Source organism: Palaemon carinicauda, chromosome 17 (genome assembly GCF_036898095.1).
Source record: "Palaemon carinicauda isolate YSFRI2023 chromosome 17, ASM3689809v2, whole genome shotgun sequence".
NCBI lineage: Eukaryota > Metazoa > Arthropoda > Malacostraca > Decapoda > Palaemonidae > Palaemon > Palaemon carinicauda.
The window spans coordinates 65,655,515-65,681,816 of record NC_090741.1 but is presented as its reverse complement, the minus strand read 5'-3'; the positions used below and the strand labels follow the sequence as shown (position 1 = coordinate 65,681,816).

The 26,302-nt window shown below is 42.4% G+C and overlaps 1 long non-coding RNA gene across 2 annotated transcripts; it reads left to right on the top strand.

Moving 5' to 3' along the window:
* Positions 1-25,203, top strand: LOC137656114 (uncharacterized). 2 transcript variants are annotated; one of them, XR_011046948.1, is made up of 4 exons: positions 1-106; positions 301-473; positions 22,904-23,022; positions 25,034-25,203. It is a non-coding gene; the product is annotated as an uncharacterized lncRNA (long non-coding RNA). The 2 variants fall into 2 exon arrangements; XR_011046949.1 differs by having other exon boundaries at positions 24,995-25,050.
* Positions 25,204-26,302: the final 1,099 nt, after the last annotated feature.

Here is a 26,302-nt window from a genome sequence, read left to right as displayed (position 1 = left end):
AGGTGTTGGCATGGTTCAAGAGTAATGTCCCATCAGAACAGAAGTTCCTTATGTAGTTTGGTTGATGGTTATAGGATGGATGACTGCAATAATTCTGCTGCCGAAGGTAACTTATAGAATGCATGTACTGGTGTATATTACAAATTGACACAAGTCTGTATTACAATACTTTGTCATATAGAAAGTTTACACTTGTATACTGTAATATATTTATGCCCAAATTTCTATGGTGTATGATTTGCCGTATTCAAAACTTTTCTTGACAACTGATTTTTTTTTTTATTTTTTTTTTTATTTTAGGATAATGGTGGATATCTTGAAGAATAAACCATTCTATGAATTAGTTCACTATATCAGAATTAGGGTAATCTGCAACTACTAGAAACCCTGCTCAAGTGACTGATCTATCTTTTTGCTGTCATTTTCATGCAGAGCTTTGGAAACCGTACAAAAGCGAGGAGAAGGAATTTAATGTAGGTGATTTTTTGTCTAGTCTTCATACTTCATATTGTCATTGGTTCCCAACCAAGAAAAAACTTATGAATTACCCCTCCACAAAACCATTTGCTCACCTTGTAAGCCACAGTAGATAGCTGAACTTTGCTATCATTCTAGTAAATAAATTCAAATATATTCAAAGTATGGAAAAACATATTTTCTTATGATTTGAAGCGACTTGTTTGAGAAAAAAAAGGACACTAATTATAGTACAGTAATCCCTTTGCTGTTGTGGGTGTTACATTCTCAACCCACAGCAGTAGGTGAAAAACCCTTGAATAGAAACTACTGTGTTATATTTGTTTTCATTATCTTTTAAATGTTTATGGACTTTTTTTTATATATTTAGGCCTTTGTGAAGTCTCCCAGTGCTTATCAAACTTTTCTGCATTCTTAAACTTTTTAAACTCAAATTTTCAATATTAAACTTACCCGATAATCATGTAGCTGTCAACTCCGTTGCCCGACAGAATTCTACGGGAGGGATACGCCAGCTATCACTATACTAGAAGGGGGTGTACTCACCAGCGCCACCTGTGGCCAGGTACTACAGTACTTCTTGTTGACACCTCCTCAATTTTTCCTCTGTCGTGCTTCCGGCAAGACGTTCTGGGATACGCTTATGATCTTGGAGTATTTTCACGGCTTTTGGTGAAGTATTTCTCTCAGATTTCGGCTGTCGCTTTACTGGAAAACTTCTATATTAGCTTAGATAGCTATTATTTAGTTCTGATTAATGGTTAACGATCTTTTTGCTTGATTTGGAATCCCCACTTGGCTAACTCTTTGATTCAAGATGTCTGACATTTCACAAGCCCCACCCCATAGACGATGTAGGTCTTGTAATAGGCGTATTCCGAAGGCCTCGGTAGATCCTCACACCGCTTGTTCTGACTGTAGGGAAAGACCCTGTCAGTTGGAAGATCGATGTGAGGAATGCGCCGGACTTTCGGAACTTGAATTTGTCCGATTTCTTAAATATTCAACCAAGTTAGAGAGAGAGAGAGTTAGGAGGAGTTCTTCTCGCTCTTCACTTTTTTCCTCACCTCATGATCCCCTACCTTTTCCTCCCTCTGTAGTGGCTACCCCCGAACCTACTATTTGCCCTCAACCTGATATGTCTGTTGTTTTGCGTGCCATTCAGGCTTTAGGTGACAAAGTGGAATCGGTGGTTAGTGATCATAAGTCTCTTATGGCCGAAGTCAAGGAACTTAAGGTCAAGAGTGCAGTGGGGGGTAATAGTGCCAGTGCTGTGACAAGTGCTAGTGTCAGTGCAGTGCCAAGTGCTAGTGTCAGTGTCAGTGTGGTGCGTGAGGGTACTTCTGTGCGTGCCAGTCGTCCTCCCAGTCCGGGACCTCTTGCAAGCTCCCAAGCCCAGGGGAGAAGCAATGTCGAAGGGCAAAAGGGTTCGGCAGGCCTTGATCGGCGCACAGAAGTATCCTCGGTGGTTGCGGGCGTGTCTTCCAGAGACCGTCACTCCCACCCGCAGACGATTGAGCCCGTCTTTTACTCGTCTGCTGAAGAATTGTCAGGGAGAAAACGTTGGACTCAGGTCTCAAGACCTATCAAACGCAAAGTCCAGACCTCAAGAGCTCTACAACCTGGCTGCAGTCATTGGATCAGCTCTGACTCGCCGCAGTCATCAGTTGACTGCACACCTCCTAAGAGGAGTAAGGTGCTGCCGCAACAGATCTCTTCTGTTAAGGCTTTGCCTCAGCAGACCTTAGTGTCTGCCGACCCCAAGTTGACTCTACTGCAGTCCATGCAGTCACAACTTGCGGTCTTAATGCGTGAGTGTCAGGCTGAGAAGGTTACACCTCCTCCTGCGATCGCTCCGCCTAACCGCAGTCCTGTCTGCCAGGCGTACGATGTTGAGGCTCCTCAGGATACCTTACCACGTACTGAGTTGCCAGTTTCCAGCGGTGTGCAGCTTCCTCCGCCTTCCTTAAGGCAACCTCAGCAATGGGAACAGGAAGCTTATACCTTACTTCCTCCGCTTCCACTTGCGGTTCCACCAGTGAGGCTACACTCTCTTGAGGTACAACAACCTCTCCCATCCATGAGGCAGACACCTCAGCTCTCGCTGCAGCGACCTCAACCCTCCTCAAGGCGAGAGCCTCAACACCTTAGCCTTGCGCCTCAGGAACCTCAACTCGCGAGACAAGAACTACATTCTGCGCAGCCACTACCTCAACTCTCGCAGCTCACACCTCAGGAACCTCAACTCGTTCCTCAGGAACCTGCTACTGCGCATCCGCTAACCTTACAGCAAGCGCAACTCTTGAGTCAAGACACTCATGCCAGGAGTCAGCCTCCTCAACCCATGCGCCTACCTTCTGCTACTCCTTTTGACCAGCCTTTGCAGCCTGAACCTCAGGTTTTGCCTCAGCAACAGAGACTTGAGGATGAAACCACAAGCATTTTTGCTCCCGCTCGTGCAGATTCTGCTGTTCAGCATACCTTACCTCTCACTTCGCTACACTCTGGTGATGAGGTTTCTGATGATGAGGCTGCACACCTGGATCCCTCATCAGATGTGGAAGATTCCAAGTCTTCTCCTCCTATTGACTTTCGTAAGGTCCTGGCTCTTTTCAGAGAGGTATACCCAGACCATTTTGTCTCTGCTACCCCCCGCTCTCCGCCATCTGAGTTTTCGCTGGGCATGCAGCCAGCCAAGTCAACTTATACTAAGCTCGTCTTTGCAAGGTCCTCTAAGAGAGCTCTAAGAATTTTAGGGGAGTGGTTGCAGTCTAAGCAGCAACTAGGAAAGACTTCCTTTATGTTCCCACCGACTAAGCTCACTTCTAAAGCGGGCGTTTGGTATGCCACAGGAGAGGAACCAGGCTTGGGAGTACCTGCCTCTGCCCAGGCTGACTTCTCAAGTTTGGTAGACTCTCCTCGTAGAACAGCAATGAGGCGCTCTAAGGTTTGCTGGACCTTCTCCGATCTAGATCACTTCCTAAAGGGTGTATTTAGAGCCTTTGAGATGTTCAATTTCCTAGACTGGTGCCTGGGGGCCCTTAGCAAGAAGACCTCCCCTGCGGACAAGGACTCAGCCATGCTCTTAATGTCCTGCATGGATAAAGCTATTAGGGATGGATCTGGCGAGCTTGCTTCAATGTTTGTGTCAGGAGTGCTTAAGAAAAGGGAGCAGCTTTGTTCCTTCCTTTCTTCCAGCATCACACCTTGTCAAAGGTCTCAACTCCTTTTCGCTTCGCTCTCTAAGTTCTTGTTTCCCGAAGAGCTTGTTAAGGACTTGTCTGCGGCCCTGATTCAAAAGGACACCCATGATCTTGTGGCCTCTTCAGCTCGTAAGACTAAGGTTGCTCCCTCAGTCCCCAGGACTTATCGCACCCCAGTGGCTGATACTCCTGCTACGAGGTTTATTCCGCCCTTTCGTGGTAGAGCCCCCAGCCGAGGAAGCTCCCGTCCAGACTCTTCCAGGAGCAAGTCTAGGAAAGGTTCCAAGACTTCAAAAGGCAAACACTGACTCTCCTCCTCTCCAGACAGCAGTAGGAGCCAGACTCAAGATCTTCTGGCAAGCCTGGGAAAAGAGAGGGGCAGACGCCCAGTCTGTCAGTTGGCTGAGGGAGGGTTACAGGATACCATTCTGCCTCAAACCCCCTCTGACCACTTCTCCATTCAACCTCTCTCCCAACTACAAGGAAAAGGACAAGAGGCTAGCGTTGCACCAGGAGGTGTCGCTCCTGTTACAGAAGAAGGCAGTGGTTATAGTCCGGGACCATCAATCCCCGGGCTTCTACAACCGTCTCTTTCTGGTGGCCAAGAAGACAGGAGGTTGGAGACCGGTGCTGGACGTCAGCGCGCTCAATGCTTATGTCACCAAGCAGACGTTCACTATGGAGACGACGAAGTCGGTCCTAGCAGCGGTCAGGCAGGAGGACTGGATGGTTTCGTTGGATCTGAAAGATGCTTACTTTCACGTTCCTATTCATCCAGACTCCCAACCTTTCCTGAGATTCGTTTTTGGAAAGGTTGTCTACCAATTCCAAGCCCTGTGTTTTGGCCTAAGCACAGCTCCTATGGTGTTTACGCATCTGATGAGGAATATAGCAAAATTCCTCCACTTATCGGACATCAGAGCCTCCCTTTATTTAGACGACTGGCTGTTGAGAGCCTCCACGAGTCGTCGCTGTCTGGAGAGTCTCAACTGGACTTTGGACTTGATCAAAGAACTGGGTCTGTTAGTCAATTTAGAAAAGTCCCAGCTCATTCCCTCCCAATCCATTGTGTACCTGGGAATGGAGATTCGGAGTCAGGATTTTCGGGCTTTTCCATCGGCCCCAAGGATAAGCCAAGCCCTAGATTGCATCCTGAGCATGCTGAAGAGGAGCAGTTGCTCGGTGAGACAGTGGATGAGTCTCACAGGGACCCTTTCATCGTTGGCCCTGTTCGTCGAGCTAGGGAGACTCCACCTCCGCCCTCTCCAATTCCATCTAGCAGCTCATTGGGACAAGGGTTTGACGCTCGAAGCAGTCTCTATCCCGGTCACCAAAGAGATGAAGACCACTCTCTTGTGGTGGAAGACCAATCTCCTTCTCAGGGAGGGCCTATCGCTGGCGATTCAGACCCCCAATCTTCATCTCTTCTCGGATGCATCGGACTCGGGCTGGGGCGCGACCTTGAACGGACAGGAGTGCTCGGGAACGTGGAACGAGGAACAGGAAACGCTCCACATCAACTGCAAGGAGCTACTAGCAGTTCATTTAGCCCTATTGAACTTCAAGTCCCTCCTGCTAGGCAAGGTGGTGGAGGTGAACTCCGACAACACCACAGCCTTGGCTTACATCTCCAAGCAAGGAGGGACCCATTCGAGGAGCCTATACGAGATAGCAAGGGACCTCTTCATTTGGTCAAGAAGTCTAAACCTCACCCTAGTTACGAGGTTCATTCAGGGCAACATGAACGTCTCAGCAGATCGCCTAAGCAGAAGGGATCAGGTCATCCCCACGGAATGGACCCTCCACAAGAGCGTGTGCAACAGACTTTGGACCGTGTGGGGTCAGCCGACAATAGATCTTTTTGCCACCTCCATGACCAAGAGACTTCCTTTGTACTGTTCCCCAGTTCCAGACCCAGCAGCAGTTCATGTGGATGCTTTTCTGCTGAATTGGTCCCATCTCGACCTTTACGCATTCCCACCGTTCAAGATCATAAACAAAGTCCTTCAGAAGTTCATCTCGCACGAAGGGACACGGCTGACGCTGGTTGCTCCCCTTTGGCCTGCAAGAGAATGGTTCACAGAGGTACTACAATGGCTGGTCGACGTCCCCAGGACTCTCCCTCTAAGAGTGGACCTTCTACGTCAACCTCACGTAGACAGGTTGCACCCAAACCTCCACGCTCTTCGGCTGACTGCCTTCAGACTGTCGAAAGATTCGCTAGAGCTAGAGGCTTTTCGAAGGAGGCAGCCAGTGCGATTGCCAGAGCAAGGAGGGTATCCACTCGTAGAGTCTACCAATCCAAGTGGGAAGTCTTCCGGAGCTGGTGTAGAGCCAATGCAGTTTCCTCTACCAATACCTCTGTAACCCAAATAGCTGACTTCCTATTACATCTAAGGAATGAGAGATCCCTTTCAGCTCCTACGATTAAAGGGTACAGGAGTATGTTGGCTTCAGTTCTCCGCCACAGAGGTTTGGACCTTTCTTCCAACAAGGACCTTCAAGACATCCTTAAGTCTTTTGAGACTTCTAAAGAACGTCGTCTACCCAATCCAGGCTGGAATCTAGACGTAGTCTTAAGGTTCCTTATGTCACCTAGGTTCGAACCTCTTCAGTCAGCTTCCTTCAAGGACCTTACCCTCAAGACACTTTTTCTCGTCTGCCTTGCAACAGCTAAAAGAGTCAGTGAGGTTATGCCTTCAGCAAGAACATTGGGTTCACATCCGAATCTGCAACATGTTCTTTACAGCTCGGATTCTTAGCTAAGAATGAACTTCCTTCACGTCCTTGGCCTAGATCGTTTGAAATTCCTAGCCTCTCCAACATGGTAGGTAACGAGCTAGAAAGAGTTCTTTGCCCTGTCAGAGCTCTGAAATTTTATCTTAATAGGTCAAAACCTATTCGAGGACAGTCAGAAGCCTTATGGTGTGCAATCAAGAAACCTTCGAGGCCCATGTCCAAAAACGGGGTTTCGTATTATATAAGGCTTCTGATTAGAGAAGCCCATTCTCACTTGAAGGAGGAAGACCTTGCTTTGCTGAAGGTAAGGACCCACGAAGTGAGAGCCGTAGCTACTTCGATGGCCTTTAATAAAAACCGTTCTCTGCAGAGCATAATGGATGCAACTTATTGGAGGAGCAAGTCAGTGTTTGCATCATTTTATCTTAAAGATGTCCAGTCTCTTTACGAGAACTGCTACACCCTGGGACCATTCGTAGCAGCGAGTGCAGTAGTAGGTGAGGGCTCAGCCACTACATTCCCTTAATCCCATAACCTTTTTTAACCTTTCTCTTGAATGCTTTTATTGTTGTTTTTATGGTTGTTACGGTAGGCTAAGAAGCCTTCCGCATCCTTTTGATTTGGCGGGTGGTCAATTCATTCTTGAGAAGCGCCTGGGTTAGAGGTTGTGTAGAGGTCCTTTAGTAGGGGTTGCAGCCCTATATACTTTAGCACCTTAGAGTTGATTCAGCCTCCTAAGAGGAACGCTGCGCTCAGTAAGGAAGACGAACTTAATAAAGGCAGAGTAACGGTTCAAGTCGACTTCCTTACCAGGTACTTATTATTTCATTGTTATTTTGAGATAACTGATTATATGAAATACAGGATACTTAGCTATCCTTTAGTCTTGTACACTGGTTTTCACCCACCCCCCTGGGTGTGAATCAGCTACATGATTATCGGGTAAGTTTAATATTGAAAAATGTTATTTTTATTAGTAAAATAAATTTTTGAATATACTTACCCGATAATCATGATTTAATTGACCCTCCCTTCCTCCCCATAGAGAACCAGTGGACCGAGGAAAAATTGAGGAGGTGTCAACAAGAAGTACTGTAGTACCTGGCCACAGGTGGCGCTGGTGAGTACACCCCCTTCTAGTATAGTGATAGCTGGCGTATCCCTCCCGTAGAATTCTGTCGGGCAACGGAGTTGACAGCTACATGATTATCGGGTAAGTATATTCAAAAATTTATTTTACTAATAAAAATAACATTTTAATACATATTAAAAAAAAAAATTAATTTGCAACTCTAGCCAGTGAAGAGGCCTACACTTGATTGATGATGATGATAAGCTGTAAAGCATTGAACAATATATGTGATGACAATGAGGTGAATGTATAATGTGGTAAAGAGCATTACAGGCACTTTGTCTGGTGGTACAGCATATTCGTCATCATGGAGCATAATTTCTGGCTCACAGTGATCAAGCATGCTAGTGATACTTGCTGTACTATTCCTTTCCCGGGCGGACAGAGGATATGTAATAAAGATGAATGCAAGCGCGCGAAGGCTGCGGACCCTGAACTTTTTCTGAAAGGAAGGAAGCTACCCCAGTACGATTGACTATTCATGACTTTAAGCACACTTGATCTTCAGTGAAGGGATCTGAGTCAGAAGATGACTTTAAAGGTTCAGAAACTTGGAGCATTACCTGATCATAATGTGATTCAGGGGTCTCAATCTACAGAGCATCAGATCTTTTCTGTATTGTTGCACCCAGAGTGTTAGCAACATGACTCTTGTAGGAATTCACTACCAAAAACTTTTTCACTAGATCCTCATTCTCAAATGCACAGACAGTCTAGAATGACGCTGGTGTATTTCTTATTCTGACGACTACAGTCTGTCACTAATCGAGTTTGTCTTGAGACTTGTTTAGAAAGGCTGACTCTTTGGAGCATTTCTCCTCCAGATGATTACTTTCTGTTTCAGTCTCTTGAAAGTGTTTCTCATATAAGAGTGACAGAAGACACTAGTTCACCCTATTAGATGGAATTGAAGTAGAGGAAAAGCAAACTCAGACAGCACCTAAGAGATCCTCTGGCCCAAGGTTCTCTCATAGAGGTAGGGGTTCTGTAGTGAAGGGAAAAATTTTACCATGTAGATCTTATAATTCCTTGGATAAGCAAAACCTAGACAAATTTTTAATTTACGACCCTCCTCAGGTACAGTGTCCAAACAAGATGAAGACACAGTATGATTCCTCTCTAGAGAGAAGTAAACCCTCCTGAGGTTATGACTCTCCAGGTTCAGCTGGACTGGTGCTCCAAGTGATTCGTTTGAATGTTACCAAATCTGAGGCGGCCGAGTCTGTCATCCTGGCCTCGATCAGGAGGGTCAACGGTCTTGGCAAAGCCCTAGATCTATGATTAAAGGTCGGATGGCTGCCATGCCCCCCAAATTTTGAGATTACTTGAACTCCCTTGGTGCAAGCTAGCCAAAGAGGCATTTGTCAAGGACGATATGTAGGTTTCAGCTCATGAAGACTCCCTAACAGCAGGCCGGTCTTTCAAGACTTTCCCCCAGCATTTTTGAGGCAGAAGCGTTGTGTAACGCAGGACTCTCATCCCTCTCCCTTGGCTCTGCATCCAGCTGTCTTTACCCTGGATTTGTCTGTCAGCTGAAAGGCTGGCAGCTCAGCAAATCAATATTACAGCTTTGGTCGCTTCAAACATGAAGACCAAAGCAATGTGTACCCTTGAGGTGGCATCCTGGTTTGACCACTGGTAAGTGCAGCAAGATATTCGGCCTCGAGTGAAGACCTCTCGGACACAAAAAAAGGATCAGCTGTGCAAGGACCTCGCTTAGTCTGTGGCAAAAATAGTAAAATTTTTGGTTCAAGCAGCTGACCAGTGGGTCAATTGGATTTTAAAGAAATAAGATGTGGTGGCCTCCAAATTCACAAGGCAAGTGGATCAGATAGAGGTATTGGACTTGGAAATTTTAAATATATAACTTAGCCGGTGAATATATAATAGCTGCTGCTCCAGGGGCTCGACAGAAAACACACACAAAAACTCGCGAGCGATTGCTATGAAGGTTGCGGGTGTGCCCACCAGCGCCAACTATCGGCCAGATACCGCATATACATGTAAACAGACCCAATTTTTTCTCTGTCGGCCTTAACGACAAGACGTATCAATACTCGCTGTATAACCTGGAGTTTTCTCAACATATTTGGTGAAGTACTTCCTTTTGGTTTGAGCTTTCGCAGTGCAGGTGTTTTATCTTCAACTTAAATCTTGAACTCTTTTTTGGATAGATTTAATTTTTGATGACTTTGGATTGTTTTTTGGACTTTCTTTGACTTTTAAATGGCCGACCCTTCCCTTAGTACGGAAGTGTGTTTTAGGCTTTTAGCAATTATCTTATCACGTTATAAATTAATTATAGATTTTCCTCTATATATTTTATATCTCAACCGCCTTTATTAGGCCTCTTCGATTAGCTTTCCATTTATAATAAACATCAAGATAAATTTTAATGATTTGTTTATATGCGACCTTTCCTGAGAGTAGGCGGTCCTAACTTGGAAACCGAAGTTAAACAACGTTGAGCCCTTTCAATCGTAAATAACTTTTACAGAGCAAATGATTTAAAACTTATTAAATGAATATTTTTTAGTAGATATTTTATTAAAGATTTTCTTTGAATAGTCTTCGTACTGTTTAAAAGATGAACTAACGTTTAGTTTATTTATGCTACGCAGTTTGCGCTCTATCGTTACGATAGAGAGAGAGAGTATCACGGTTTCACTTTGCAGAAAGAGTAAATCGATTCTGACGTTTTGTTCATTCTTCTTTCAAAGCTTAAATGTTTTAAATACTATTTTAAAGGAACTTTTTAATTGAAAAACCTTTCAGTTTTTTCCTTTGGTCAAATAACCTGTTTATTGACGAAAGGTAAGTGGGCTCTTCTCTTCGGTGCGAAATCAAGAGAGAGAGAGAGAGAGAGATAGAGACGGAGAGAGAGAGAGAGGAGAGAGAACGTTCCGATCTTTATTCTCGTCCCAAGCGAGTAACGTTGTTCTCGAGTTTTACTCTTGTCCCTAGTCTCTGTACGGGGAGAAAGGATAAAACTTTTTTAGTTTTTATTCTCGTCCCAAGGCACTGTACGGTGAGAGATTAAAAACGTAGTTTTGAATGAACTAGTGTTTAGTCTCCTTCCCAGCCACTGATCTTTTTATCTTAAAATATGTTTACTGTTTTTTGCTTGTATTAATGTGCTTACATTATACGACTGATTTCGCAATTATAACCTTTTGATGAGGGTAGAATTGCGTGCTTCAGGTAGAAATCAGTTTTATTCATACCTAATGTGAATTGTTGTAAAATTCGATTTCAGTGAAATAAGTGCAAAACAGAAAATCGTAGTGATAAAGTGATTATTGCGCAAAGTGTTATCAGTGTTGCGACCGAGGGTTCGTCTGTTCGTGCCTGTCGTTCGCCTAGTCCGAGACCTCTTGCAAGCTCCCAAGCCCAGGGGAGAAGTAATGTCGTACGACTTATGGGTTCGAGAGGACTTAATCAGCGAACAGACGTTCCCTGTATGGTTTCAGGCGTGTCTCATCAACACCGCCCCTACCATAAGACGACCGAGACGATTTTCTCCTCGTCATCCGAAGGCTTTTCGCATAAGAAACCGTGGAACAAGGTTTCGAGGCCCTTTAAGCGAAAGTCAGTCCTTTCAGGACAGGTCCAGCGTCCTGGTTTTAACTATTAGGACAGCTCTGACCCTATGCAGTCATCGGAAGACTGCTCGCCGCCTAAACAAAAGCGTAACACAGGCTCCGAGAGTCTTTTTGTAGGCAAGGTTTTGCAGTCACAGACGTTACCCTCGTCTCTTACCGCAACCATTCCCGTTGATCCTAAATGGGTTGTACGGCAAGACATGCAGAATAAGCTTGCCTCTCTTATGGAGGACTATTCTGCTGAGCAGGTTCACGATGATCCTCGCCGCTTAGCTGATCGAGATCCTGGCCGTCAGCCGCCCAAACGAACCTTTGCTCGTCCTGTTGACGTTGACGTTACAAAGTCACGTCAGTCACGTTTTGTAGAGCCTCACTCGATGCAGTCCAGTGTTGACTTTCAGCCGCTTGTGGACGTTCAGCCGCTGCCGCATGCTCTTGTTGACGTTCAGGACGTTCGCCAACCAGCGAAGTTGACTTGTTTTGACGTTGAGCGTCAAGCACCGCAGTTAAGAGTTGTTTTGACTGCTCAGTCTAGGCAGTCAAGGCAGTCTCGAGTTGACGTCGAGCGTCCTCCCGCACCTGTTGGTTGTTGCTGGTCAGTCCTTTAAGCAGTTACATGACATAGCGTCCTTGACTGCTACTGTTGCTCCTTTGCGTTTGGACTCTGCTTGTCAAGCATTGCCACCACGGCAGGTCTCTCCCTTGCTTGAGACTCGGCTATTGTCGGACAAGGTTCCTTCAGATGAGGAAGTTGCTGTTCCCCCTCCTACTGATATTCCCTTGAGGACTCTGTCAGACGGAGAGGAGCCTAAAGCTGCTCAGCCCTCTATGGACTTTAAATAAATCATGCTGATTTTTAAGGATCTTTGTCCGGATCTTTTTGTAACTGCTGCTCCTCGTTCGCCTAAACGTCAGAGTTTACACTAGGCCTAGCTACTTCGAAGCCGTTGTTTTATAAGCTAGTGCTCTCTCGCTCTTCTAAGAGAGCTTTACGTTTGCTAGGCGACTGGTTTATCACCAGGAGGAGTTTGGGGGATACAGCCTTTGCTTTCCCTACTTTTAAGCTGGCTTATAGAGCGAGAGTCTGATATGACACGGGAGAAGTTCTTGGCTTGGGAGTTCCTGCCTCTGCCCAGATAGACTTCTCAAACCTCATAGACTCTCCCTGGCGCCTGGCCATGAGACGCTCCAAGATTTTATGGTCGGCTTCAGAGCTAGACCATCTCCTGTTAGGAGTTTTTTTTCGAGCGTTTGAAGTTTTGCTGTACAATTATGTCATGCATAAACAAGGCTTTCAGGGATGGCTCCAATGATCTGACAGCCACATTCTCTGCAGGAACAAGTCCCTCAGGGATGGCTCCAATGATCTGGCAGCCATGTTCACTGCAGGAGTACGTAAGAGGCAAGTGCGCTCAATGTGTTCATTGTCAAGACAAACTTCACGATGAAGTCTACCAGGCTGTCTTGACAGCATTAATGGAAGGCGACTGGATGGTCTCTCTCGACCTTCAGGAGGCATACTTCCACATTCCTATACACCCGGATTCCCAACCGTTTCTGAGGTTTGTTTACAGGAATGTGGGGTACCAGTTTCGAGCCCTGTGCTTTGGCCTCAGTCCTGCTCCTCTCGTGTTTACGAGGCTCATGAGGAATGTGGCAAAATCCCTCCATCTATCGGGGATCCGAGCCTCCCTGTACTTGGACGACTGGCTTCTCAGAGCATCGTCCAGTCTTCGCTGTCTGCAGGATCTACATTGGACGTTGAGTCTGGCCAGGGAGTTGGGACTTTTGGTCAACCTAAAAGTCCCAACTGATCCCATCCCAGATTATTCTATATTTGGGGATGGAGATTCGCAGTCCAGTTTTTTCGGGCTTTTCCGTCTGCCACCGAATAGAACAAGCCCTGCTCGAAGTCCAACTAATGCTGAAAAGAAAACGTTTGTTCAGTCAGGAGTTGGAACAGTCTCGTAGGGACTCTCTCATCCCTGGAGCAGTTTGTCTCACTAGGGAGACACCTTCTGCCTCTCCGGTTCCATCTAGCCTCTCACTGGAACTAGGACAAGACGTTAGAGACGGTATCATTCCCAGTCTCCGAACCAGTAAAGGCATGCCTGAAATGGTGGGACAGCAATATCAGTCTGAGAGAGGGACTATCCCTAGCAGTCAAGAACCCAAACCACGTGTTGTTCTCAGACGCGTCGGATTTGGGTTGGGGTGCGACCCTGGACGGTCGGGAATGCTCGGGTCTGTGGACCTCAAGTCAGAAGAGCATGCACATCAACGGCAAGGAGCTATTAGCAGTCCACTTGGCCTTGATGATATTCGAAAGCTTCTTCGAAACTAAGTGGTAGAGGTCAACTCAGACAACACCACAGCTTTGGCGTACATCTCCAAGCAAGGAGGCACACACTCCTTCACACTGCTCGAGATCGCAAGGGACCTTCTCTTATGGTCAAGAAATCGAGGCATCTCCCTGTTGACGAGATTCATCCAGGGGGACTTGAACGTCTTGGCAGACTGTCTCAGTCGGAGGGGTCAGGTGATACCCACGGAATGGACCCTCCACAAGGACGTGGCCAAGAGTCTTTGGGCTACTTGGGGTCAACCCACCATAGACCTCTTTGCCTCCTCGTTGACCAAAAGGTTACCAATCTATTGCTCTCCAGTCCTAGATACAGTAGCAATCCACATAGACGCATTTCTACTGGATTGGTCTCTTCTGGACTTATATGCATTCCCACCATTCAAGATAGTCAACAAGGTACTGCAGAAGTTCGCCTCTCACGAAGGGACAAGGTTGACGTTGGTTGCTACCCTCTGGCCCGCGAGAGAGTGGTTCACCGAGGTACTTCAATGGCTGGTAGACTTTCCAAGAAGTCTTCCTCTAATGGTAGATCTGTTATGTCAGCCCCACGTAAAGAATGTCCATCAAAGCCTCCCCGCTCTTCGTCTGACTTCCTTCAGACTATCGAAAGACTCTCAAGAGCTCGAGGCTTTTCGAAGGAGGCAGCCAGTGCGATTGCAAGAGCGAGGAGAGCTTCTACCATTAGAGTATACCAGTCGAAGTGGGAAGTCTTTCGAGACTGGTGCAAGTCAGCATCTGTGTCCTCGTCCAGTACCTCTGTAGCACAATCGCAGATTTTCTTTTACATCTGAGAAAGGTTCGCTCCCTTTCAGCTCCCACGATTAAGGGCTACAGGAGCATGTTGGCTTTGGTCTTTTGACATAGAGGCTTAGATCTTTCCAACAATAAAGATCTCCAAGATCTCCTTAAGTCTTTCGAGACCTCTAAGGAACGTCGTTTGGCAACTCCTGGATGGAACTTAGACGTGGTCCTAAGGTTCCTCATGTCAGACAGGTTTGAGCCATTACATTCAGCCTCCCTGAAGGATCTCACCCTCAAGACACTTTTCCTAGTGTGCTTGGCTTCGGCTAAAAGGGTCAGTGAACTTCATGCCTTCAGTAAGAACATCGGCTTTTCTACAGAAAAAGCCACTTGTTCACTTCAACTTGGTTTCCTGGCCAAAAATGAACTGCCTTCTCGTCCTTGGCCTAAATCTTTTGATATTCCTTGCTTATCAGAGATCGTAGGCAACGAACTGGAAAGAGTATTATGTCCTGTTAGAGCTCTTAAGTTCTATTTAGCTCGTACTAAATCATTACGAGGTAAATCTGAGGCATTATGGTGCTCAGTTAAGAAACCATCATTGCCTATGTCAAAGAATGCTTTGTCATATTTTATCAGATTTTTAATACGAGAAGCTCATTCTCACTTGAATGAGAAAGACCGATGTTTGCTTAAGGTTAAGACGCACGAAGTTAGAGCTATAGCAACCTCCGTGGCCTTCAAGCAAAATAAATCTCTGCAAAGTATTATGGACGCGACTTTTTGGAGAAGCAAGTCAGTGTTCGCGTCATTTTACTTAAAAGATGTCCAGACTCTTTACGAGGACTGCTACACACTGGGTCCATTCGTTGCAGCGAGTGCAGTAGTGGGTGAGGGTTCTACCACTACATTACCCTAATTCCAATATCCTTTTTAATCTGTCTCTTGAAATGTTTTTAATATTGTTTTTTGGGTTGTACGGAAGGCTAAGAAGCCTTTCGCATCCTGGTTGATTTGGCGGGTGGTCAAAGTCATTTCTTGAGAGCGCCCAGATTAGGGGTTTGATGAGGTCCTCTTGTATGGGTTGCAGCCCTTAATACTTCAGCTCCTGGGAGTCTTTCAGCATCCTAAGAGGATCGCTGGGCTTCGTGAGGAAGACAGACTAATAAGGCAGAGTAATCGTCTAAGTCAACTTCCTTACCAGGTACCTTTATATATTTGGGTTTTGTTATGATATAACTGTCAAAAAATCTAAGCATATACGCTGTAAACTTAACTCTGGTCTCTATCCACCACCATGGGTGTGAATCAGCTATTATATATTCACCGGCTAAGTTAAATATTTAAAAATGATATTTTAATTATAAAATAAATTTTTTGAATATACTTACCCGGTGAATATATAAATTAAAGGCCCCCCCTTCCTCCCCGATAGAGACCCAGCGGGATGAGAAAAATTGGGTCTGTTTACATGTATATGCGGTATCTGGCCGATAGTTGGCGCTGGTGGGCACACCCGCAACCTTCATAGCGATCGCTCGCGAGTTTTTGTGTGTGTTTTCTGTCGAGCCGCTGGAGCAGCAGCTATTATATATTCACCGGGTAAGTATATTCAAAAATTTATTTTATAATTAAAATATCATTTTATGACATAAGGACCTCTTCTGTTCCTTGGAGCAGGAAGAGATGACAGATGGTGAGTAGAGAAAATTGAATCATGATTTGCTTATTCACCAAGCGTTGCTGTTTGAGGCCACATCTCCCTCGAGCATTCATTCCAGGTTATCCATCCCTCCTAGACAAACTTCTAGACCAGCTCTTAAGGAGAGGTAGGCGATGCTATTGGTCATGCTAGGGCTAGCAGTTCCTTCACTCAGCCACCATTAGTTTGGAGATGCCGGGCATAAAAATGAATGAGGTGGAAATTTCATGGGGCAGAGCGTAGGACGGTGGAATTACTTCTTTTCGTTACTGCCTCCTGTTCACCAGCATTCCCCCCTCCTCTCATTCCAGCTCAGAGGACGTGGCAATTTTTATCACCCAGGAATGAAAAAATACCTTGCTCTGCATTCATAGGTGCAGACTATACTGCTAAAAGGAGCATTGGAAGAAGTCCAGGACAGCTGCTTCTGCTGTCTTATTTTGGTCAAGAAGGGCTCAGGGTTGGAGACCCATAATGGACCTCTTAGCCCTGAATGAGATCATCCATCAAATTCAATTCAGGATGGATATGCCCTGCACGGTCAGACAAGCAGTATTAAGATGCATACAGTACTTTCAAATCCCCATATATCGTTCAATTAAGTATCTACGCTCTTTCCTTCGGAGCTTCCCCTGTTGCACAGTCTGCTCAGTTGGGTCCACTTGCAGAGGTTCCACAACTCTGTGGAATCCCTAACACTTCACAGGTGGAGGTTATCCAACACCTCTTCAGAGCGAGAGGCTTTTTGAACGAGACTGCATGAGACGTTGCGATACCTCAGGGAATCCTCCACTAATATGTATCAAGCGATGTAGGCCATCTTCTTTGGTTGGTGCTGTCAAAGGAATACTTCTCATGGAGTCTTCTTTCCACTAATAGCAGACGTTTTAACTTGCCTATGAAATGAAAGACCCCTCTCGGTCTCGGCGGTAAAAGGGTACATATCCTCTTTGTTGGTATTATCTGCACTTACCATGAGTATGGAACAAACCTGTTCTCCCTGTGAAATGTGACCTCCAATTTTGGATATAACCAAGGTGTTGTGGTCTTTTAACAGAGCTCTTTTCAAATTTGTTGAGGTGAACCTCAAGATAGAGACCTTACCCTGAAAACTTTTCCTGCATGCCTTTGCTTCAATGAAGTAGATAAGCGAATTACACGGACTCATGTATTTTTTCTTTCATTCTGAGCACTGGTGACAGGTCTTTTTAACAAAGTCTATCCTTGAATCCAGGTTTTCATCCTTTGCAGTCTACCTTTGAATCCAGGTTTTCATCCTTTGCAGTGTCTTTACTTGAAGTAACTGATGATCCTGATGAGTTACTTTTGTGTCCTGTAAGGACTCTGACACTACCTTAAAAGAACCCAGGCTGCCAGACCCAGGTTACAGAACCTGTTTGTAAGCACAGGTAGAGTTAAGCCGCCAAAAATATGGGAGATTTGAGACTTTTGGAAATAGAATTGTCGAACCACCTTTACTAGACACATTGCGGGAATACACTTACAGGTCATGAGACATGTTTTCACTTGGATCTGTGATTACTGTTCAGGAAGTGGTGTAGGGATTTTAACTCCTTTACCGGGTCAAAAGTATCATGTATAAGTTAGCGGTTACAACGTAATTCTAAGTAGTGTGTGTGTCTAGCCTTGTCCTCTCTTCTTCTCATCCCTTGGGGTATAGTTGTGGGAATCTTATGTAGTTGGATGGACATAGATACGGGTAAGCTTCCCCTTTAGCTAGCAGATTTTCTATTGGTGTTAAATAGAAATGTTGATTCCACCTTCCTCCTTATGAGCGGGAGGGTGAATATGAAAGAGGGGGTGTGGCTTTATTGCTGATTGAATGGATGACAGGTAAAGTAGTGGAATAGGAGGTGGTATCATCTAGGTTAATATTAGTGGGTAAGGAGTGGGTTGGCTAGGGAATGTTGGGCTTTTGTTAGTGTGTATGGGCCAGGTTGTGAGAAAAGTGATAAAGGGCAGAATGAATTCTGGAATAAATTAAGTAGCTGTCTGGAAGGACTGGATGGAAGGAAATATGTAGTTGTAATGGGTGACCTAAATTCCGGAGTGGGTGCTGGAGAGGTAGGAGGTGTCATTGGGAAGTATGGCGTACCAGATGAAAATGATTGGTGAGAGACTGGTAGATATGTGTTGAACAAAAGCTGGTGATAAGTTGTAGTTTTTTTCAAAAAGATAATAAGTATACATGGGAAAGTGGTAGAAAGGGCGCTAATGGATTGTGTTGATAATAAGAAAGATGTTTGGAAGATTGAAAGATGTGCAAATGTGTAGAGTTCGGCTAATGATATGTCTGATCATTTTTTGGTTGAAGGAAAATAAGTTGTAGCAAGAGTTGGTAAATAGTGGAGGTGATGTAAAAGGGAGGAAGTGAAGGTTGAAGAGTTGAGAAAACCAGAGGTAAAAAGTGAATATCAAGTAGGGTTGGAAACATCATATGACAGGGTGAAAGTGAGAGAAACTGGTGATCTAGAGGAGAAGTAGAAATTAGTAATAGAAAATTTTGTTGGGATTGCAAGTGATGTGTGGGGCAAGAGGATATTAGGAGACGGCATAAGGCAGGGTAGTGAATGGTGGAATGAAGGAGCAAAGATGAAAGTGGAAGAGAATAGAGGGCATTTGAAGAATGGATTCAGAGTTATAGTGTAGAGAAATATGAAAAATATAGAGAAAAATGTTGAAGTAAAATGTAAGGTAGCTGAAGCAAAGCGGGCAGCTGACTAGAGGTGGGGTCAGGAATTGGGTTGTTCGTATGAAGAGAATAAGTATTGTAGTAGTTTTGGAAAGAGGTGAAAAGAGTAAGGAAGGGTAGATCAAGAAATGAAGACAGTGAAAGATGAAAATGGAAGGCTGTTAAAAGGAGAGGAGGCAAGGAAGAGGTGGGCTGAATATTTTGAAAGGTTTCTGAATGTTGATGATAATAGGGAAGCAGATATAATTGCTGTTGGTGTTGAAGTGCCAGTGATGGGAGATGAGAATGATAAAGATTACTAGAGAGGAAGGGTAGCGAGCACTAGATGAAACGAGAGCAGAAAAAACACCTGTTGTGGATATGTGAGGGCTCAGATGTTAAAAGAGGCAGTGTGACTACTTAAATAGTTGGTGAGATTGTTTGACATATTGTTTTATGTTGTCAGTGGTACCAGTGGACTGGGTGTGTGGGAGATGTGCATGATTGTTGTAATTCAAGGGGTATTGGTTTGTTGTGTAGTTGGAAAAGTGTATGGTAGTGTTAATTGATAGGGTTAAGGATAAAACAGATGATGCAATCTTAGAAGTACAGGTTGATTTTGAAGAGATAGGGGATATACTGTATAAATCAGATTTTTACGGTCGGGCAGATATGCGAGAAATATTTAGCAAAAGGTAAGTTGGTGTATGTTGCATTTATGGATCTGGAGAAAGCTTATGATAGGGTTGATAGGGAAGGTATGTGGAATGTGATGAGTTATATGGAATTGCAAGCAGTAGAGAGTTTACACATAGGCAGTAAAGTGTGTGTTAGGATAGGAAATGAAGTGAGAGTGGTTTCCAGTGAGAGTGGACCTGAGACATGGATGTGTGAAGTCACCATGGTTTTTCAGTTTTTGTTGATGGAGCTGTAAGAGAGGTGAATGCTTGACTGCTTGGTCGAGGATTAAAACTGTTAGATGAGAGTGATCATGAATGGGAGGGGAATCAGTTGTTTAGTGGATGATACTGTATTAGTTGCAGACTCAAGAGGAGAATCTGGGTTGATTAGTGATAGAGTTTGGGAGGGTGTGTTGGGAGAAGGTGTTATTGTGGGTAAGAGTGAGGTTATGAGATGCATGAGAAGGAAGGATAGTACTAGGTTGAATGTCATGTTGAATAGAGAGTTACTTGAAGTAGATCAGTATAAGTACTTGGTCTGTTGTTGTTGCTGCAAGTGATGGTGTGGAAGCAGGTGTACATCAGTGAGTGAATGAAAGACGTAAAATGTTGGGGCAGTGAAAGGAGTGGTAAAGAATAGAGGTTTAGGGATGAATGTATAGAGAGTTCTATATAATAGTGATTCTACCAACTATGATGTATGGATTGGAGTTGTGGGGAATGATGGTGGAGAGACAGATTGTTGGAAATGTCTGAGGAGTATGGCTGATGTACAGTATCTTGATTAGATAGTGTTAGGAACGAAGTAGTGACAGTGAGAACAGGTGTAAGAAATTAGTTAACAGGAGAGTGGTTATAAATGCGAGTTAGTTTGGCCATGTATAGAGAGAATGGAAAAAGGTTGTCTGCTGATAAAGGTTGTGATTGCAGGAGTTGATGGGAGAAGGACAAGAGGAATGCCAAGGTTTGGGTGGATGGATGGAGTGAAGAAAGCTCTAGGCGATAGGAGGATAGATGTGAGAGAGGCAAAAGAATGTGCTGCTTTCTCTGGTCATCACCCTGGTGAATGCTAAGGTAACGGAAGTAGGGGACTCGGTATATGAAGCTTTGTTTGTGGTGGATAACAGGGGAGGGTAGGCTGTGGCATCCTAGCAATGCCAACCAAACTCTGCTGAATCCCTCCTCAGGTTTGGGGGGAGCGGAGAGAAGAAAAGTTCCCATTTGTTCTATTTTTTTATGCCGTCTACCCCCCCAAAATTTGGGGAAGTGTCTTGGTAGATAGATATACTTTTATTGAATGAACATATATCACAAGCACACATGATTTCAATCAATGTAAATATCACCCACGAAAGGCATTTAATACCGAATTCTATCTTGGGAATATATATCCACTGGGAATTCATTTTATGGTAACAGCTTCTGGCCGGGTGGAGATTCGAACCCCCACCTGTGGGCCGGAAACCATGCCAGCACGACTCTAACTGACCGAGCTATCAGTCGGTTAGAGTCGTGCTGGCATGGTTGCCGGCCCACAGGTGGGGGTTCGAATCTCCACCCGGCCAGGAGCTGTTACCATAAAAGGAATTCCGAGTGGATATATATTCCCAAGATAGAATTCGGTATTAAATGCCTTTCGTGGGTGATATTTACATACTTTTATTGAAATACCTTACTGTAAAGGTAGTAAGAATTGTCATGCTATTTTCATTTTTTTATGAAAAGTTTTTTCAAATAAAAATCCTAATTTATTTTAACTATACAGTACAGTACTATGATTACACTGATATTGAGTCTGAACTAGGAAATGGCATTGTCTCAAAACTATTATATTGTATGTGAGGATGTGAGGGGAAAAATAAGAATTTTACCTTTCCATGAATCTTGCCTTCAAATCTTAAGATATTGATTTAAAAAATCAAGCTTATACATTAGAAAAAAAAGTAGGTAAGCAAATAAATATTGATTGTAATCCTCCTCCTCTAGGACCAACTACCATGGTATTACTCCCCCCTCTTTGACTGAGAAAAGAATTACTTTAATCCTGAAGCTCAAGTAATAATAGCCCGGTACTAAATTAGCTGTCAAAACAATCTTTGGTACTTAACATTGGTCCTGCAGTAAGAAGAGCTTCAGCCATGGCGAAAAAAAAGCTCAAAACACGAAGCAGACAACGCTTACGACGTCCAAAAGAAGGATGTCGTTCAGATGGCGCTCGCGTCGGGCGTCGGTGGTGTGGTTCAGGTAACGTAGCTAGTGCCTCTGTATTGGCCCATCCCTTTTGACGAAGGAATTAGCTAAATGGAAGACAGCTTGTGAATAGTGGTTTTCACACGCCTCTGCTTTATACACGACACCTTCAGGATGCTCGCGCGAGGGTAGTAACCTCTGCATTCCATGCTTTCAACTTTCTCTGGTATATTTGGAAGTATTTATATCAGAAAAGTGTAAAGAAGGACCCTTTTCACCGGGCGTCACAGTTCGACTCAGAAAAATGAATTGCTCGTAATTCTAATTATTTTCCTATTAGGAGGATCCAAATAATATATTCCAATACAGGTATTGAAAAAGGAATTTTCAGATTCCATCTTGCACAATAAAATCGTCCTCCATTTTGAATATGGAATGATAGCAATTCTAGGTACTGTAGTAGAATTGATATATATACTGTAAGTTTTTTTTTACTATGGTGTTGTTAAAGGTTGCTACTAATACATTCATGCAATAGAGCAAACTCTTGCAATTTATTTGACAGAACACATCATTTTCATCTATTTTGCATAAATTTGAAATTGGGTATACTGTGTTTTCTTTTTAGCATAATGTGCAAAATATAATGTAAAGAAAATATATATATATGCAAAATTAAGTAGAATCTTTCCTAATGAAGGAAATTAGACAGATTTTTCCATTTTAATTTCCAAAAATCTTTCAATTTTGGAATTTGTGGTGTCAATTTTCAAGAAAATTCCTGATGTAAACAAATGTTGAAATTAATTTCCTACTTTTTCAGTCTGTAACTCTTCTCCATAAGATGCACTGTTTTCAAGAGGAAAAAAATATGAAAAAATATACCTTCTGAAAAGGTTAAAAGTGTGTATTCCAATTTTAGGATATGGAATTTGTCCCACTTTAGAGACATTGTTACTAACGAAACTATTGCCATTTGTTTTACATAACCGTTTCTCACCTACAGTATATCCTTTGGACTATAGGGGAAATAAAGGGAAGGTGAACAATGGGCAGCTAGTCAAATACTGAAGGTTATTACAAGGTTGAAGGTGTTCAGTGTAGTCTTCCAACTACCTTGGTAGCAGTGCTGTTTTTCCTTGCACATAGCCAAAAATCCCTTTGAGTAATTCTATGGCCTGACCTTTAATTATTCAGTTTTGTAACTACAGTACAATGAAGTGGGTGTTTAACTGGTAGTGTTGACAATTAATTTTTGATAAACTGATTGGATATGGTTACTTTTTTCATTTGTTGAAACTAAAGTCTTGGTGTAAAAAATAAATGTGTTCTAAAGATTAAATAGATTTCCTTTTGATTCTTAATATTTCCTCTTGACAGATGACTGCAGCTGATGGTGAAAATCATGAGTAAGGATAAATTAGGAAAAACTTAAATATCCTTATAAAGATGCTCACTGTTTAAGTACTCATGAAGTGTTTAATGGAAATTCTTAGAAGGTAAGTTTTTGTGCTTGTTAAAGTGTGGCTTCTTTGAAGGTTTGTTTTATTAGATTGTCAGAATTGTATGCCATCTCTTTAAGTACAGTAATGTAATCAGTTATGAAGGTTGAACAGAGTACAGTACTGTAAAGTAATTCTTAAGTTTGGCCCTTTTATTTAAATATTTTATCGTACCATAAGGGTTGATATAACTGATTTTGTTTCTAAGTTTAATTTCTTGATGTCTTTAATTTTTGGTTTTTAATTAAATTTTAAGCTCAAGGGCAACTCATAAATCTAAGAGAAGTATTTAACTTTTGGATTAAATATAAAGAAACCATTAACTTTATTTGTTCATCTGAGAGAAATTCCAGATAATTTTGATTTAGTATTTTCAGTACTTTAGGTCAAAGATTTTTTTTAAAGCTACTTTTCTCTTCTGAATTCAGTTTGGTTATGGAATTGAATTCCTTAACCTAAACAAGATTAAAGTTGTTTCTCACTCTATTTTTGTTGTTTTGTCAATGGGCAAATCTATGAATATTAAAGTAATTAATTCCTGGGCCCCTGAGTTATGTATAAAGTACCATACATGTTTTCCAGGTGCTTCCATGTAAAGTACATCGGTTTTCCACTTGCTTTTCCATTGTTGCTTAGGTTTCCCAAGGATGAAAATTTCTTGCTACGAAACAGTTTTGAATTTTGTGTTCATCCCTGCCTTCCCTTATGACTGGTTAGAGGTTTGCTTTTCATGTATTTTCTGAGGAATTTGCTTCATTAGTTTGATTTTCCCCAGTCATTTGACACTAGCATTGGGGCAGCTGCTGTGAATGAGTCAAGTAAGTGCATCAAGTGTTAATACATATTTTCTAGAATTTTAAAAGTTCTTGTGATAGACTTTTTTACCCAAGTTTCATTTGGCCAATTTGGATAAATTTTGTAAATGGCGAATCTGCCAAAATTTTGCTAGTATGCCTCTAAGGGCTACAAGGTGTACTTGTGTCTTTTTTAGGCTGATTCACGATTCACAGTAATTTTGTGATTTATTTTTTCAATGGTAGACCCTTCTAAGCAGGACTTATTTTTCAGAGTTAGATTTTGAATAGCAGACTCTTAAACAGGACCTGGTTATTTTTTTTATTTTGCTGATTCATAATAAAGTTATGATTTAGTTTTTCAAAGGCAGACCCTGAATTTGGTTTTTAGTATTTTTTTTTTCTATTGAAAGTATCCAAAAGTTTTGTTGCCAATTGCTTCCGTCAAGCATGTTACAAAGGTAAAGGTAATTTGTACAACACAAGTCATGCTGCATTATTCTTTGATTTGGAAGGTTCTTACGGTACAGTATGCAAGTGGCTTAAATTTGTTGGACTTTTTTTTAGTGATTAGATAATGCTTTATTGAGCCGTTTTGGCGAGCAACCTTCTAAGTTCAAATATACACCTGTTTTCAAAAAGTAGTAAGGACTAATTTTCTTTGGCCAAGTTTCATGGCATTGATCGAATAAAGAGAGATCTACTTTTTGCAAGGTTGAGAGAACTTTAGCCATTTTACTACGAAATTTTGCTCAATCGAGGTTGTTGGAGTTGAAGATTCTGATATTTTGTTTTAGCTTCAATTCTGTAACTTTTGTGGTAATTGCAAGTCTTAATGGTAATTTTGAATTGTCATACATATTGGTGTAGGGCTTTAAGTTTCTTGTTTATTTAGTGAGCTATTTGATATGAAACTTCTGAGTAACAATCCAGAGATGCTCTTTGCAAATAATGTCACTTTTTCATTCATTGACAGCATTATAATTTCCATGTCAAAGCCCCTAGTTTATGTATGGTAGAAACCTGAAGTACTAAGAGCATCAGAGTAAGAGCATGTTAAATTGTTCGCCATGCACATGAAAAATATATAGGGAAAATGGAAGGAAAATACTAGGATAATGTATGGAAGTAAATTTAAAATGTGTTTTTACCCATGATTATTTTTTTCTTTGTAGATTATGGTTTTTACCAATGTTTTTTTTTTTCTTTGCCAGTTATGGATAGCAAAGAGATATATTAAGACAAAATATAAGGGGAAATTGACTGACAAAACTCAAATTTGGCAGCAATGAAAGTAGTTGAAGCAGATAATTGGTGTGAGCGAAGAACCTAAAGCCATATGAATCTGGCACTCAATACCGTAATTGCGAAGAATTTCATCTTCCTCAAGTTAAGTTAACTTATCTTGATTGTAAAAGGTGTCAGTATGCAAGTGGTTTGAGAATTCGCTGGACTTTTTTTTAGTGATTAGATAATGCTTTAGCGAGCAACCTTTTATTCAAGCAAGTTCAAACACCTGTTTTCAAGAAGTGATAGACTAATTGTTCTTGGGTTAAGTTTCAGGGCATCAATTGAAAAAGTAACATAAATAATTGGACAGCTTGCCTTTACTATATATATTATAGCCATTTTCATTATGCAATTTTGCTCACTCCAGTTTGTTGATGATGATTTGGATATATATAGTTTTAGCTTCAATTCTTTTTGGGATATATACAGTTTTAGCTTCAATTCTTTTAATGTAAGTGGTAAATGCCAGCTTTAATAGTAATCTGGAATATAATATTGGTTTAGGGCTTTTAAGTTTCTTGTTCATTTAGCGAGATATTTTGACTTGCATTTTCTGAGTAACAAATCTAGATGCTCTTTGCAAATGTTAATTTTTCATTCATTGACATAATTTTCCTTGTCTAAGATCCTAGTTTGTTATGGGTAGAAAACCTGAAGTACTAAGAACATCAGAGTAAGAAAGAGCATGTCAAATTGTTTGCCATGCACATTAAAATATTCAGGAACAGGGAGAGTGAAGGTAAAATACTAGGATTGCAAAGATTTATTTTAGTAAATTTAAAACTAATTTTACTAATGTTCTTTCTTTGCAGATTGTGAATAGGAGAGGAAGACGAGAGGAAGACAAGATAAAGGGGGAATTTGGCAGCAATGAAAAGAAGTTGAAGGAGAAGATCAGCAATGAAAAGAAGTTGAAGGAGAAAATAACTGGTGAGAAGGAGAAGAAAACTGGTGAGAGTGGGTTTGAAGCTCACATGAAGTGGGTATTGAAATTATTCTGAGTAAAACCATTTTCCTCAGTCAGGTTACTTTATAAGCCGTCAAATAATTTCTTCTAATGTTAAGAAAATTACTGTATCGTAATGGTAATAATATTGGGAAAAATAAAAATAAGATTATATAATTTGTTTTTACTTTCTGAATATATTACTACTATAAAAAGATTTAAATTTATTCTCTACAGCAATATCTAT